A 12,435-nucleotide genomic window follows, 5' to 3' on the forward strand; every position below is an offset into this window, starting at 1 on the left:
TGTAGAAATGCATCATTAGTCTCAATTACCCTGCCCTGATGAGGTCCTGCAAATGTCCTTGAAATTACCCCATTCCCTAGAAACCTTTCTCTAAGGGTCAGTTCAGATTTTTGGAGGGAAAAGCATGATTGCACGGAAATGCTACTCTTCATTTGACAAAAGAACAGGTGGATGTCTTATGATAATTAAATTACAAATCAGAGCCTGCTGCTGACAGGGTATTGTACACTGCCAGCTAGCATCAGATATTTAAAATCCTCTGTAATTACCTATAATGGGGGAATGGAGTGTGTTACTGTGAATTTTTACTATGAGCATGCACTTCTATAAGAGATCATTCTCTCTACAGTGTGAGATTATTACAGCATCACTGCTCTTCACATCGTACTCTCTAAAGGAGCATTTCTAAGGCTGTGATTGCCAAAGAGGTGTCAGCTAGATAGGACTGAAGACATGAATCCAGCAGGACATAACGGTCAAAAGCCTTAAATTTCAACAAAGGTAGTTCTCAAGTTACAATAGCCAGACTACTGCACTGGCGTGGAAATACAGATGTTCTTACAACCTACCTTTACAGATTGACAGCAAGTTAAGATAGCTGGGAATTTGTCATTCAATTTTGGGCTGAAGGGAGCTGGTTTTTTTTTAAAAAGTCCTCAGTAATTTTTTTTTTGCAGTTGCCATCTGTTTGCTGTGCAGAAAATGCAAACAGAACATTGTATTTTATATCAGTTGGAATTGACCCGTATCCTAAGCTGCTGAATGTGGTCTGAGTGAACTTGCCATCTAGAAGCACATGTCCCTATTCTTCTCTACATGGCTTTTTGGCTGGACCACACTCCAATACATCACACGTTACTTCTGCTTGCAGTAGAAGGGCTGCAAAAGGAGGGAGCAAAGAGTGTTTTAGGAGTCACAAGGCTCTACAGCGTCCTGTGAAATAAGAGCAATCAGTGAATCCTGGTCTAAAGAATCTTGACCTACTAGAAAAAACCCTGACATATGCAACAGACCCACAGGCAAAAAAGAGGCAGTGCTTTTCACTCAGCTGAAATTTTATAGTGGATACAGTTGATAGATATTAATGGTGGAAAAAAGGTACTGCAACACACTATGAGAGGATAACCCATTCATGTGTGGATTCTGCTCCCAATCTCTCTTCAAAGCCAGTGTGATAAAAATACTCTGGCTACCATATTATGTTTTGTCTCAGGAAACAATAGCAATGCCACTAGTTTTAGCTCTTACACATCAGCATTTCAAGTCTTGAATACTATTTCTCTTTTACAGTCCTCTTCAGGAGGGGCTGGACTTCTGCACCTTAGAAGCTGTGAGGCTTCATGTAATCCATATAACTTTGAGACCAGAGGGAAAGGAATTTCTGCAGAAAATTTCCCACATGAAACAGTGACCTCTTACAAATCCAGTTGTCCCATTGCAATCTGGAAACAGACAACATATGCAACCGGGTCCCAACACTACTTCTTATTTCACACTCACTTGACTTTTATCTCGAACCGGGATTTGAGCTGTTTTGCAACTCCCATGTATGCTAGCCCCACTGCTAGTCATCTGCTGCAACCTTGTCATGGGAGCTACCTTTGAACAGGGTTCAAGCATCACCCAATTTGTGCATGATATTAGATTCAGAACTCAATAGACTGGATTTACCCGGAGAAGTCATGGATGCCCCATCCCTGGAGGTCTCCAAGACCAGGTTGGATGGGGCTTTGAAGAATGCGTCCCTGCCCTTAGCAGGGGGGTTGGAATTAGATTAAGGTCCCTTCCAACCCAAACCATTCACAGTATCAGCAAACAACAAAAACTAAAATCATAAGGGACTTGGGCCATTCAGACAACCATTTAATCCGCAAAGTCCCATTAAAAAATCTTAATGTCACCTTGTCTTCCTTTGGTGGTCAGTCTTTTCTTTGGTCTTCATTGTGTTGAATTTTACTGTCACTGCTCTTCAAAGGCAGCAAATTTCAATGTCATACCAATGAGCATCTTCAGAAAACAAACTTTACAATTTGCACACACAAGTCATTGGGCATTCATCCAATCATGAGTAGAAATAATGTTACTCATCCAACTGATTGCAAATGAGCAACACAGCTTGAATTCTGAATATTTGCAATCAATCTATAGAGTATAAAGAAGAAAAATTCTCTTCTCATTATATAAAATGGAAGAAATCACAATCTGCTTGCCAAGACTGTGGAAGTAGATTAGGAAGCTTAAATTATTGAATAATTATACTTATTGTGAATTACTTGCTCTTTTGCTTATCAAGTAGATTTCTAAGAAGCTTGACACTATATCACAGCAATACCTTTCATCCAAGAAGCGCAAAGACAAGTGGTAGTCAAGTCTGATAACATCCTGTTGATGTGCATCATCTAAAGGTGGGTAAATTTAGGCACAGAAATACATCAACTTGCTCAAGGTCACAAAGAAAATCAGTTAATTAAGCAGTAGTAGAACTTAGGAGATTTTCCCAGTCTACTCTTCTAAGTTCAGGATCAAGTGCAACTACACTGACTTTAATAGTTATAACAATTATTACTATTTAAAAATAAAGTTGTATGTTTGTTGCTAACATTGTAATTTAATTTTCTCGCAGTGCTTTGGGTAAGTTACAGTGTGCTTTCTTGGAGAAACACATAGTGAATTTTAGAAGATGAGATTTCCTGTAAGAGTCAAATTGGTTCACAGAAAAAATGTAATCAGCACTGAATACTGAGAATTTGCATAGATTTTCCATTTAATACAACAAGAAGTTATTTTTTTTAGGAGAGAGAGAAAAAAGACTATGATTTCTTGTCTCAGCTTATTGAAAGCATCAGTTTTTTGTCCATTGGAGGGAATACATGTTCATTTTATAAAAAGAAAAAAAAAAAAGAAAGTAAAATGCAGTGGAACAAATATGTTTTACAGTATTATCCTCATCTGTTTTTTGAAATGCTAAATAATTTTATTTTTCGTGACAAAGAAAAAATGAGATGGACATCAGCCAAACTACCTCTTCCTTGCATTAGCTGGAGGCAGTTGCACGTTTTCCTCACAAGATGGCACCATCTTGTAACCATCAAATTAAAGCATATTCTCACTTTGAACTATGAAGTGATACAAGGAAAAAATAAACTTCAAACTATTTTTATTTTGAACTGACCTGGCATACAATTATTATAAAAAAAAGACAGTAATTTTTACAGTAAGTATACACATAGAGGTAATGATCATACACAAAGCTGGTAGTTGGAAAAAAGTTTTACAGATCATTCAAGTCTCAAAAATTACAAACAAGTAGGAACCTATCAGTTATTGTGAGCTTTAGCATGAACAAAACCACTATGTATTGACAAGATTGAGACTAGCCCAGAATGCTGCATTCCTCCAGGAATTCTAAATCCTAATTAAAACCGCCTGCATGCAAATCTGTAACATGAGGTATTCAGCTCCATATGCTGCATCACATTTTGGACCTGTTAACAGCATCAGTTTAGCCCTCTGGAGGCTGCTACTTGCTATCCAATAATTTAAAATAGATTTTTAACTTGAAGTGCCAATATAAAAAAAGACATTCTAAGAGGGCGGCTTTGCTCAGATTAAATGGTGACTGTGGCTGCAGACTATAAAAATCAGTAACAAGAAAAAAAGAAAATCCAGTTAATACTGATTGTTTATCTAAGGGGAGCAAAGGAAAGACGTGGGTGAAACCGTACCGTTTACCAGCATCAGGCAGTAGCCACCTCTCTATCCCTTTGTCCTGTAATAACTTCACTTGTATACTCTTTTTTATAGTCTTCAACTCTTCCACTCGAAATATTTTTTTATATGTCTATGTTCTCACAACCACTATAGAAGTCTTCATGCCTTGGTAGCTCCTCCTTTTTCCCCTGCAGCTCCCCATGCAGACCTAGATGCACATGAGCCCATTGATCCCTTTAATCCTGCTGTTGCAGTTCCTCCGAGTGGAGGTACTGAGCTTCACACATTCTCCTTTTCCACCCCTTGCCTGCCCTGAAGAGCAGCTTCTGGCATGGGATGGCTGTGCTGAGGTTACGACTGAGCATTTGGAGAGGTAGAGGCTGGTAAATGCAGTCAGCTGCTGTGTCTCAGTTTCCCTACCACTAAGGCTGCGGTGGGAATGCAGCATGGCAAAACAGACACCCTAGGTTTACATCAGAAGATTACGAAGAAATCATGTGATGTAATAAATAAATAGTATATTATTATTATTGCCTGAAACAAACGATAAAAGAGAAACAAACAGAAATCACAGAACAAGTGGCTTGCCCCTCTTGTATTTTCTGTACCAAAAAATTATATTTTAATTTAGTCCATCAGCACGTGACACAGCCAGCCATTTCTCTATTGCAGCTGAAACCCTCTCCCCTGTCTTCACACAGGAATTGTGTGTCTGTGGAATTCCAATGTAATTTTTTACAGAAATTAGAGTATTCTGGCCAAGGGCTCTATGAGGCAAAAGGATGTTTTCAGGCTAATATGGGTGAATGCTATTGTAGATAACTATTTCTATTCTTGCTTTTGCCACAGAACTCTCATGTAATGCCAGGCTTTTCACAAAACCTAACTTCCCACAGGTGTAGAACTTTGATATTACTCATTTTGAAAGGTCATATTAGCCACAGACGGCCAGTTTTTGCAGAAGTGCTGAGCAACAGCCACTTCAGCTGAAATCAGGATAAGCTGGGCTTTGTGCAAAAGAAATCACAGAATCATAGAATCATACAGTACACTGAGTTGGAAAGAACCCATCAGAATCATAAAGTCCAACTCCTTGCCCTGCACAGGACACCTGCACATACCATGTGCCTGAGAGTGTTGTCCAAATGTTCCTTGAGCTTGGAATCCTGTTCCCTTGGTTGCCCACACAGTAAAAAAAAATTTTCTCATGTTCAGGTGTAACTTCCCGTGCATCTGTTTCTGCCTGTTGTCTCTTGTCCTATTGCTTGGCACCACTGAGAAGAGCCTGGATCCATCCTCTCGACACCCTCCCTTCAGATACGTTGATAAGGTCCCCTCCATGTAAGAGAAAAATCAATGAAAAAACTAATAATGGAGTGTAGTTTGAACTGCTTGCATTAAATAATGCATGAAGATATATGCTGAATATATGAAAATGCCATATGAAGTACCACTCCATATGAAAGAAGAAGAAAGCCTATGAAAACAAAAGTAACTCTATAATTAAAAATGTATTGGTGTTGATGTATGTTATAATACTACATTGCAATATATGGCCACAGAGGGCCTGCAATAAAATTGCTCAGGCCATCTTAATTCTTGCATTTCCTAAATCTGAGTGGTTAACTTTATCACCCTGCCATCCCTTAACTGTACTTTGAACACAATGTATACACACATAAAAAAACCCCATAAACTTTAAAAGCATTCCTACTTCCTCTACTGTGAAGAAGGTATTTTTCAATGTTTGTGGAAAACTGGGTCTTCTTAAATAAAAATGCAAATTCTTTGTGTACATAAACTTGGCAATCTCACTCTTGTCACCCTGATGAACCCAGAACATTAGCTTTGAAGATAATGTTCTTTGTGTACCAAACCAAATTATGCTGGTGTTGAAAAAGTTATTACAAATCTCAAATATCTAGTCTTCTTATCAGTGCCCTCCTTGAAAAGTCATGAATTTTTACTAACAGAAAGATGGATTTAATCCATTTTAACTAGATGTTCAATAGGCCAGCAAAACACATTTATGTCAGGTGAATTTGCATGTGCTTGACACTCGTAAGAATTGAGATAAACATTTCAACAGCAGAGTGCTTACTGAAAAAAAAGCTTTGGACCTTTGGGTCTTAATACGTCCACAGTCTTTCAGCACAGCATAACTGTGGTAACATAATCTGCACTTTCAGATACTTTAATAAGCCCTGGTTAGTGCACAAACAGGCAAAGTAGCTGTCATTGTAAACAGAATACAGAGAAACATGAAGCTATTGCATGAGCAAGGGAATATTTGCTTTCCTGAGGCTCTTGTAAAAAGCAGTATTTTCACATTTCACCTCTCCACAGCAACCTAATTCCTGATCTAAGGAGTCTATGGTTCCAGGGGAAGCTCCTTCAGTTCAATGATCTGATGGCAACACATCAGGGTAAAAGTAGTCCCCAGTCATGGGTTGGGCAGTAAAAGAGTATCCCATTAAACTGTACTACCTGCAGGTAAGTTTAATGTAACGGGAAAATTGCTTGAGTTTACATCCTTTGAGCCCACAGAGGGAACTAATTTATCATCCTTGGGCCATACTTTACCTGAAATGAAGAGGGAACATCTTATCATATTTATTTATTCTATTCAAACATAAGCTAACAAACGTATAACATCTGCATTTTCTGAAGGGCCAAGCAAGCCTGCCAGCACAGCCTTCCTTAGTTTTTTGAGTCCCATAGGGCCTGAAGCAAGGCAGTGAGTGGGTCATGGTGAATAGAACTGCAGGTAGCAAGCAAAATTTCAGAAAACCATGGGATACATGCACAGATGTCTACTATCTGTCGAACATATAGATCTAGACACCTGCAATTTGCTTTTGTCTTACTTTGATAGGGAAGCATTTTTCACATTTTCACATTAAGTATTTGAGCTCAAATGTGAGAATCTTTACTGGGTGAAGACAGTGATTCTGTGTTGGGGCTAATGTTATCTGGGATTCTCCTTCCATAGTCAAGTTGGAAGAATAGCACTTTTTTTTTTTTTTTTTAAGTGATTTAAGCACTCATATTTTAAATAAGCAAACTGGGCTCTCGGTCTCCCAAAACTTAGCATCCATACCTAAAGTTTGGAAAAAATCTCTGTCTTCATTGAGTCCAACCCTTAACCCAGCACTGTTGTATCTGCCACTAAACCATATACCCAAGTCTCCCATTCATATGCCTTTTGAACATTTCCAGGGATAGAGATTCCACCACTTCGCTTGGCAGCCTATTCCAATGCCAGACCACCCCTTTCCATGAAGAAATTCTTTCCTAATATTTAATCTAAACTTTCCCTGGAGCAATCTGAAGTAATTTCCTCTCATCCTGTCACTTGTTACGTGGGCAGAAGAGACTGACCCCCACTAGCTACAACCTCCTTATGGTAGTTGCAGAGAGTGATCAGACACTTGATTTGTACCATGTTATAGTGTATATTTGGCAGAGTTAGCAATTTCTGAAATGTTATTTAGAGCTGAAAAATGCTATAAAATACAAATTTATAATATGTGGCATAGAAGACTCTGGGGGCATCAGACAATGACTTAGATGGAAATTTACTACCAGTCCATTGAAAATCAAAACTCTACATGTCTTAACCTGGAAAACCTCAAGTTTTATTGCTTTTGAAAGTTTTACCTGACTCTTCTGTTGGATACAACTACTGTGTTTCACCATTGTGCCTGCCTATCTTTGTGCTGAATTCTGCAGAATTTTGTGCCTTTCTTGATTTTTTTTGGTAGTTATTACAATTGCAAAGAGCAGGGACAGACAAGGGGGAAGGTTGAATACCTTAGAAGTTAGTAATGTTATCTCTGAGGCAACAGAAATTTCTTTCTGACAAACTGACCTTATCAATGTTCAAAGCCATCCTTCTTCATGATAACGCAAGTTTAATTAAAAGGTTAAGTCACTACTGTGTTCAATCAGAATTTCTATTTGGAAAAAGTCTAGATACTGTAACAACTTTCTTTTCAATTTCTTTATGTTTTCAGCTGAAACAAGTAAATTTATTTTATAAAATATCATGAAGAAAACAACATCTGAATTCCTTTGGTCCAATGACTAGCTTTCAGGAAGGCTGGGTAAATGACTGTCAGCTGAATAACAATGTCATGGTACATTTTCTCTGTTCTTAATTGTTAGAAAATTAGGACAAAGCAAAACTCATCCCAGTTAAAATTAGATTCAGCCCAGATCATAAGGTAATCATGAGGCACTCTTAACTTTGCAATGAAAGACATTATGATAAAATTATACCCAAAACAAAGCTCAGACAATCCCAAGCAAATAGCTTGGTCTAGACACAGCAGTTTTATTATTAGGCAGAGAGGGTTTTTTAAGTCCTGACCCAACAAATGGATTGATTGATTATATAAAACAATATTTTCCAGAACTTTATATATGCAGTGGGCCAAATCTGCAACATCTATCTGGAAATATAGCCTATTTAAAGCTATTTGATTATTCATTTTCCATCTCTTTTTTAGTGCTTGACTAAGTACTAGATGGATAGCCAAAGACCTATATCGCTGTCTGTTTTCTGATGAAGCAGCAACCTAAACTCCCCAAAATAAAAGTTTTCATGTAAAAATCACATCATTTTCTCTGCATAAATCACCTTTACAAGACCAGACAAGTTGCTCTCCATTTTCTGTCAATCCTTTGCTACTCAGCTGATAATACCAAGAAGTATTACCATTTATTGAGTCTGGAGCTGTGATTTTCTGCTGAGGAAGAGAAACGCTTCCTGGGAACCAAACTGAGAGCTACAGCTCATTTTTATCTTGACAATGAGAAAGAAAGCATGACTTTCACTTGTTGTTGACCTTTCTTGCAGTTGGATCACAGATCTAAAAGTCAGTGGCTATATATATAACATTATTCACATCAAACTATCATGTCTAGAGTGAGAAAAACACATTTTACTATTTATAAAACATGTCTGCATGAGCACAGTTCTGGCAACATTAATCACAATTGTGTGAATGATTATCCACACCAAGGAAAATGTATCTTTTTGCGTGATTCATCTCATCTCTGCTGCTCCAGAAGGGCTGCCCTTTAATGGTGCTTGACACTAACTACACAAAAACTGAGATATTGGCACTGGTGAGCCTCATCCAGAAGTTCCTCCAGCTCTCAGACTTTGAGATAAACAGTGGATGTGTGCTTTTCTTTGAGAGGTGTGTTTAATTTTTGGTGTGCTGACTTTGTCCTAAATGTTAGGTGACTAAACCAAAGTGAAATCTGCTTATGTGGGAATTGCCACAATGTGTGAACATACAACTAGATTAGATGTTTAGATTAGATATTAGGAAGAAATTATTTGCTGTAAGGGTGGTGAGACACACACACAGATAGCCCAGAGCAGTTGTGGATGCTCCATCCCTGAAGGTGTTCAAAGAGTTCAGATGGGGCTCTGAACAACCTGGGCTTGTGGAAGATGTCGCTGCCCATGGCAGGGGGGTTAGAACAAGATGACCTTTAAGTTCCCTTCCAACCCAACCATTCTATGATTCCATCATTCTATGATTATTCATTACTTCAGAAGTTTTTGTGGAAACCAAAATATAAAAATAATTTTCTTTAACAACCTTGCATTAGCTTTATGTGCTGAATAATCACTATGATCCCTTCCAAATCCAAACCATTCTATGATTCTTTCTGTATTTTTGAAAGCTGATAATCTCCAGGTTGTGTCAAATTAAGTTGATTCTTCTGCAGCTCACTTGGGAAGGACTGCATCATCTCATTTCCCTTGCTACCATGTAAACCATTAAACTCAACACTGAACATACCATTATGCTAGTAATATTTTGGCCCTATCCATCCATGTTCTCAGAGATATTTTTCAGTTTTATTAGCTTATTAAAATTGTGTCCTTAATAGGTTTTTTTACCCACCAAAGTAATGATTAAATGTTGCAGCAGGAAATGTCTTGAAGAATTTCTTTTACAAACGATTAACTAGTGTTATAAGATATTTGTTAGTTGTCTGAACAAATGTAGGATGATAATCTCACTTTTGTACTGACTATCCTCATTTTTTTAAATATTATTACAATAATAAAATAGCTAGTAGAAGTATGGATCTTAACACTTTTTCTTCTTGAAATTTCTAACTAATAAGTGTCATGGAACCACTGTAAAAATATTTCCTTTGTTTTTTATCACACTGCATTTTCAAATAAAATCAGTACAAGTTTATGTCTTAAAAAGCTTGATGAATAAGACCCCTGGAATACATTACATTAACAGTCTGTTCTCAAAGCTTCTGAAGAACTTTGTTGGAGCCAATGTTTTCCAAATGAAGGTTATTCTACTGTTGCACCAAAAATTCTGAAGTGTTTCAGTTATTATGCCAATCAATGAAAATTAAGTTCATGAGTCCCTCCCACCTCACTAACTTTCTCACATCAGTGTAACTCATTTGCAAGTGTTCAGCTCTCACCTGGAAATAGGTCAGATGCCTGAATTTTCCAACACCCCTGCATCCCTTCTGTCAACTCCCTGCATGCTCTCAGAGTTGACCTGCCTGTAAAATAATTTGAACACCTGCACTTTTGGTACACGTTGCCAAGCTGTACTAGCCAGCCTCATATGCATAAGTGGTTAATCAGGTATTCTGGACCCATTCTGTTCCTTTTTCCAGTTTCAGAGTGCTTCAGATTTCTAGTAGTACTTTTATATAAAACACACTGATTTGGAACAGACTATAAATATATAAATGGCACATATTTGCAGTTCTACACAAAAAAACTGGAGCGCCTTTTTTCTGTCCTATACGTGTGAAATTGCAAAAGGTGCCATTGCCAGGTTTCTTCTTTGAAATTATTTTAAAATATAACAAAAAAAAAGGGTAGCCATTCCCTTCAAAACGTGAAGGAAACTTGAAGTCTATATCTGACATTTCCATCCTGTCATGTATTTGTTTATTTTTATATTTTTGCTGGGTTTTTTTCTAGGGTATATCAGAAATCAGTATTTGGTCCTCATTAGTAAGATGTCAAATATATATCACTTGTTATCAGTAAGAAAATGTATGCAGAAAAGTCCCAAAAGACAATGAAAAGGATAAAAAACCAAAAGATATCCCAAGTGGAATTAATGTTAGTATCTATATTTATTTATACCACTACCCACAGGGGCTCCACATTAAATACTACTATTTCAAAATCTGCTTAAGCTGATTTCAGAGGGAATTAAATGAGAAATTGCCTTGAAAAGACAAACTAAGGAAAATCAACATCTCAGTCAGTTGCTTTACTTTAGCTGGAGTGCCAGTTTTTAAAATAATATTAACACATAACTCAAAACAAAATTAAAAGGAAGGTTTGAAATACATTAACTTTTCTGCTAATATGATTTTAATTATTTTTAAGACCATTAATAAAGATGGATACACTCCTATGAAGCATTTCTAAAAGGAAAAGAGCTTTATCACAAACTAAAGCAGTTTCAACTACCTTAGCATTGCATCAAATCACATAAGCAGCCTACATATATGTATTCGCATAAATTTCATTTTCTGTTTATTTCCTGTTCTCAAAAAAGAGCTCATTCTATACATATTTTCACCTAAAATCCCTTTAAAGTACTTATTTTAGATTTCTGTATATTAAAATGATAGAAAAGAAGGTTTAGAAAAGAGATCAATACTATTCATTAGACCTGAAGCTCAAGAAGGGATAACAATGTAATTTATTAGAGCTTTACGATAGCTGAAGAACCGTGGGCAAATATCTGAGCACACATTCTGTGAAATTAAATTTGTTTTTATCTTTAGACATTCATAATCTGTCTACCGTTTAAGTCTCAAAGAGAGAATTATAAATAAAGCAAAACTAAAAAACACAGGGAGTTCAGAGATGATGTTAAAAATCACATTTCCCCCAGGGATTAAGGAATTCGTAGTTATCCTAAAAGTGCAACTGCGTACTGCAGAGTTTCTTGAACCTCTCTCTGATATCTTATGCAATCCCTTATATTTCCAAGTTTCAAAAGAATTTTTAAGAGGGGCTAAATTATTTCTAAGTTAGTTAAGCCACATACAATTCATTAAGTGGAGAAATTCAGCACACACATTGGATTAAGAATGACTCTCTCCCTTCCAGCGAAACTTCCAGTGAAATGTGCTTCACAAAATTTGACAACTCTAAGGTGAGATGCACAGGCTTAATAGTCAATGGTTTACATTCACCCTTTTGTGCAAGATGCTTTGCAAAAGCCATCATAGTGACAATTAATTTCAGTAACGTGAAATATTCAGTGAACCCTCTCCCATATAAATGGCCATTTTAGCTGAGGACTAATAACACAAGTGGCAAACTGAACATTGAGAGCACATCTTTTCCTCTGGATACGCAGAAACCACTGAGTGCTGAACTTTCTTCTCCTGCAGAAATTATCTTCTTAATTTCCCAAGGTTTATTAGTAAGTCCCCAGACAGTGCTATGTCCAGCAAATATACTCATTTTTGATCAACATAATTTGAATGATCACTGCCAATGGAGAGAGGTTTCCTGTGCTCCCAGCCCTTTTAACGACCCTCACAGATGAGTTATGCTGCTTTCTGCCCTGCTCCAGCCCTGCAGCACTGCCTAAGATGCCTCCAAGAGGTGTAAATATCACTCGGGAGAAGGAGAGCTAGACAGGGAGGGGATATGAGAGACTCCCTTCCCACACCCCAAATAAAGGAGGT

At 37.3% G+C, this 12,435-nt stretch overlaps 1 protein-coding gene across 15 annotated transcripts in view; it reads right to left on the reverse strand.

The window, feature by feature from the left end:
- DLG2 (discs large MAGUK scaffold protein 2) overlaps nucleotides 1–12,435 on the reverse strand; it is a 999,036-nt gene that overhangs the window by 546,709 nt on the left and 439,892 nt on the right. The window lies entirely within an intron of this gene.

The sequence above is a fragment of the Corapipo altera genome, unplaced genomic scaffold (genome assembly GCF_003945725.1).
Source record: "Corapipo altera isolate COAL_440 unplaced genomic scaffold, ASM394572v1 0, whole genome shotgun sequence".
Lineage (NCBI taxonomy): Eukaryota > Metazoa > Chordata > Aves > Passeriformes > Pipridae > Corapipo > Corapipo altera.